The 5000-nt window shown below is 37.3% G+C and overlaps 1 protein-coding gene across 3 annotated transcripts in view; it reads right to left on the reverse strand.

The window, feature by feature from the left end:
* The window catches only part of LOC124423932 (multidrug resistance protein homolog 49), a 50953-nt gene that overhangs the window by 32595 nt on the left and 13358 nt on the right, over window positions 1-5000 (reverse strand). The gene's annotated exons all lie outside the window — the stretch shown is intronic.

The following is a 5000-nucleotide window of genomic DNA, read 5'->3' on the forward strand; positions in this document are numbered from 1 at the left end:
GACAAATCACATTGAAGAAAAACGGTGGTCGTGTGCCAAGTTAATCGCGTTCTCACGATAGTCACCAATTACTGGAGGCACCTGTTCAAAGACGCTATCTTTTATACCATGGTCGCGACAAGATAAGATGCCTAGTAGTCCGAGGCGTCTTCGTATACAAGCGTCCAGTTTCCTCGTTTCCAATGCGCGACGCGCGTCACACAAAGAGTTTCCCGAATGATCATCGCGTATACTTCCTCAACGACGTTCCTGGCACAAAGCCGTCAATTTCATAGAAATATCCTATTTGATTTAGACTATATATCGATCCTTTCGAAGAATCATACACCTACGAATTTCAACGATCCAATCTATACAATATTAATGAACAGCTGTTGCTCGACGTTGTTAAACGTCGAAACGTAAGAAAAAAATTTTTAAGAGAATTCTAAAATTAAATTTAAAGAGAAAAAAAAAAAAGAGAAAGAAAATATTACGAAAACAAAACTATACAAGATAGTATAGAATATAAGGTATAAGTAAATAAACGAGGGGAAAAATGATTGACAATCTTTATCATTTATTTCCTTTGAATGATAATATCAAAAGAAATAATTAAAAATTTTTTAATAATTATACGAGATATATAAGATACTATTCGATCGAATTCGAAACAATATCTATTAAATTAACTAACTTCTCTAAGTTCTTTCATTTTGAAATTCTCATGGAAATCCTTCTCGTTTTTGAAATCAAATTGAACTCTCGATTATGTAAGAATTGCTATCACTCGGAATATACGAGGAAATTTCTCAATTCGGTCTCTTTTTCTATTGATCGAAGTAAGAACAAAAGGAAAATAGTTCGTCTTCCAAGAACTTTCTTTTTTATTTTCTTTTCTTTTCCTTTCGTTTGTCTTCTTCTTTTCTTTCTTTCTTTCTTTCCTTTTCATTCGTCCTTTCTTCATCTTCTCTCATGCGATATAAAATAAGTGCCGTGCGCGAAATCGTGCTTTCGAAAATCGAAGAAAATCGATGAAAATTTTCGTTGCTTTGAATATCGAAAAGGTTTTTATTCGTTAGAAAATTATCTAACGCTTCTACGTGATACACGTTAATCTTAAATCGATAAATCATAGAACACGACAACGACGGAGGGTGAAGGTAATATAAAATGGTTATAAATAATTCGACGTGGATTAAGACGAACATACGTATATACATATGACAATCCGATAATAAATGGCTACCGTCTATCGATGTGGCACCGGCAACACAACAGAGTATCGTATAGTTTCCTCCATCAATTTGAATTCTATCGCGCTCAATTTCGATGCCTGACACGTACCTGCGGCTTTTCGTGCCAGAACAAAGGAGGAAAATGTCGCATCGGCAAAACCGCCCGGACACATCTCGTCGATGATGAAAGACGCTTTCGAACGCGATCGATTCGAAATTTCCATTTTCGTTCGGTCCCTTCGCTAAACTGTATTTATGCATCGATGACACTCGACGAAAAATACCTGGAATATTCTTATCCCCAAAAAAATCACGAGCATACTACACCGTTTCTGTCTTCCTTTATTTTGTTCCCTTTTTATTTCATTCCTTTCTCTTCCTTCCTTCTTTTCTTTTTCTTTCGCAGAGAAAAAAAAAGAAAAAGAAAACACGGGAAAAGAGAAAGAGAGAATTTTCGAAGATTCATAGAGAAATAATGCATTTTTGTAGATTAAATAATGCTCGAAAGGGAAATTAATCCGAACTCCAATGATTTATCAATTATGAATGAGATTCAATGAACGCATGTCGTTTCTTTTTTCTTTTCTTTTCTTTTTTTCTTTTTTTTCCGGTTTGTTTCACTTTTTTTTTTCCTTCTCCTTTTTCTCTTTCGAAGAATAACGTAAGACTTTACGATGACTGCGGTATTTCTGAAGTAATAAACGAGGATAAGTCAAGAGAAGTAGGAAAGAGAGAAGAAGGAGTCTCGGAGTAGTCTTAAAGGCGATAGCTCTCCTAGTATATAACCGCGTTCGGTCGAAAAAGCGGTCAACACTGAGCTATATGATCGACGCAACCCAAATGTGATATTAATATCTTCCTTCTTTCAAGATACTACCTTCCTGGCACAAAATGCATTAGTGCCAAAACGAATATTATTCAAAATTCTTCAATGAATTATTCGTCTCTTATAAAAACTAAATCTGTCATCAAGTTTTCTAACAGCTCATATGTTAGGTTAATGGAAGTATCGTTGAAATACAATTGATTTATTTTTTATTTAAATTCTATCCGTTTCTTTATAAATACTTAAGTAGATAAATTATCCTTCCGATTATTCACCGACTTGAAATAATTATATGTATCACGATCTGATAAATATCACTGCTTTTAAAAGGATCACTGCATAAGAAACACCATAAGGAAGACAGAAAGAGAAGAGACGAGAGAGAGACAGAGAGAGAGAGAGAGAATATAAACAAAAAAATATACAAACAAATGGATGGAAAAGATACAACAAGAGAGAGGGGAGGAGAGAGAGAGAGAGAGAGAGAGAGAGACGGAAGACTTGCATCGAGCATGACGCGTGCGCATGCGCGTGGGAGTGTGAAAGAGCACGCCGATGTCGTTCGCCGTGCAGATGGTACACGCTATTGACCTTGAACGCAAATTCGTCTCTCCTCGACCTCAAGAGAAGTGGAATTTCGTGTCGACCTTGAAAACCCTTACGCTAGACGCAAAGTCGTCACCAAACGGAGACGAGGAAATAGAACGCGATCGGTCTATATATCGAAATAAAATCCAAGGGAAAATCTCTTTATCTCTTTTTAAGGAAAGGATTCGAACAAATTTTCCGCGTACCGTGGTGCTTTGGCGGCGCTCGAACGACTGACGCCGTCGCGACGGCTCGACGACGTCCAGACTCTTACGCAACGGCGTCTTCTTCCCCCCTTTTTCACCCTTTGGACTTGCTACTTCTCGTTTCTGATATAAGTATCGAGAAAGAGAGAGAGAGAGAGAGAGAGAGAGAGAGAGAGAGAGAGAGAGAGAGAGAGAGAGAGGGAAGTTATACATGGGTCCAAGTTCGCACGAGGACGAATAGTCTCAAGACAGACATCGTCGTAATAATAGTAATAGTAGTAATAGTAGTAATAGTAGTAGTAGTAGTAGTAATAGTAATAGTAATAGTAATATTAGTAGTAGTCTTCGTCGTAGTTGTCGTCAGCGACGTCGAAGAAAGACGATGAACGTCGTCACGAAAACATCGACGTCGATGAGAAAGAGAACGTCCGGGATAACCAGTGAAAGCCGGTATAAACTGGACACGTTGATTTGGGCGTCGCGACGCCAACTACTAACTGCTTTTATAACGGGTGAACATTTAACGTTTCTATAACGCCTACGTCCTATTCGTTTATGTGTCTGGATGTCTCTCTGTTTGTCTGTTTTCTCTATTTGTCTGTCTCTACTTCAAACTGACGAGTCTCAAAAATTCCTGTTACTCTTCACGATCGATGTCATCGTCGTCGTCGTCGTCGTCGTCGCGCTTTATCCTCTTCTTCTCTTCCTACACAAAAAATCGTCTATGTGTCTCAAGAATCTGGTAAAGGCACGCCCGAGGATCAAGATTTTTTTGACGCTTTTCAAGATATAATTGTCAGTGATGTTGATGTGTATATACGTGTCCTTCTATTTCATTAAGAGTGTACGAGTGTGAGTGTACGTGCGCGTGCGCGCACACGTGTGCTTAAATCTGCGTGTGCGTATACGAAAAGGAAGAAAATATCGCGTAGGCCGGCTATTAATAATTTTTCTAAGCAAACATCGCGACTCTGGCAGCACGAATTTAAAACTGATAACTGTCTCGGTCCTCGATTCGTAAATTCCAAAGCGCAGGCTTGGCACGAGATGAATGTAGGTTGCTGGAACGCGAAATGCAGAGAGATGGACTACTTGCTTTCTCTCTCTCTCTCTCTCTCTCTCTCTCTCTCTCTCTCACTCTCTCTCTTTCTCTCTTTCTCTCTCTCTTTCTCCGCGACCGAATGAATGGACTATCCTACCGTTAGATGGATCGTGGTCGTCGAAAATCAATTGGACCAACTAAGCCTTTCAAACCAACTAACGTCTTGCCAAATGGTTTGGAAAAATGATGAAAAAAAAGGGGGTCTACTTCTTCAAAATTTTTAATCGTCGATCGACTTTGAGATTTCATTTTGTAAACGAAAAAAATTTTCGAGATGAGTTTTAAGAATTGGCCTGGGAGATAATATTTACGAGACTAAAAATGAAGAGGCGCGAGGAAACAAAACTGAGATCGATTATTCCTAACGCATACATACATATATGCGTATATATGTGTACATACATATACACAGAGGATATACACATGCAATATAAATTATGTGCGACCTTAGTTGCTGCAGTCTCTGCTGATTGTCGTCGCGAGAGAACCCGTGCCGAATATAAGCGGCGATACAGATCATTCGACACAGTGACCCGATTATGTCGGAACGACATAAACTATATATATATATATAAATAGTGAAAGGAAGAAAGAACAAGTATTTGACGATTCTTCTAAAAAAAAAAAAAAAAAAAAAAAAAAAAAAAAAAAAAAAAAAAAAAAAAAAAAAAAAAAAAAGAGAAAAAAGAAAAAAAAAGAAGATTCATCTAAAAAGAAGAATCTAAAAAAGAGTCTATACTTATCTCGATTCTTGATTAAACAGAGAATGAGATCATAATTAAAACGAGTATAATTATATTAGAATTCAAATCGTCAATAGATCGATGCCAAATTTGAAGAATGAGTAAGGACTTAATTAAAAGTCCGTCCTATCTTATACGTTATTGCATCCTGTTTAAAATCTATCTCTATGTATATATATATACGTTGTATATATCTGAATGCATATATACAGATACACACCTATTTTCTATTGTTGCACGCGTTCTGTATTTGGCTTCGATCGTGAAACAAGCTTTCCAAGTACAGCGACCCTAATATAGATTCGACCGTTAAAAATA

This window comes from Vespa crabro, chromosome 4, assembly GCF_910589235.1.
Source record: "Vespa crabro chromosome 4, iyVesCrab1.2, whole genome shotgun sequence".
NCBI lineage: Eukaryota > Metazoa > Arthropoda > Insecta > Hymenoptera > Vespidae > Vespa > Vespa crabro.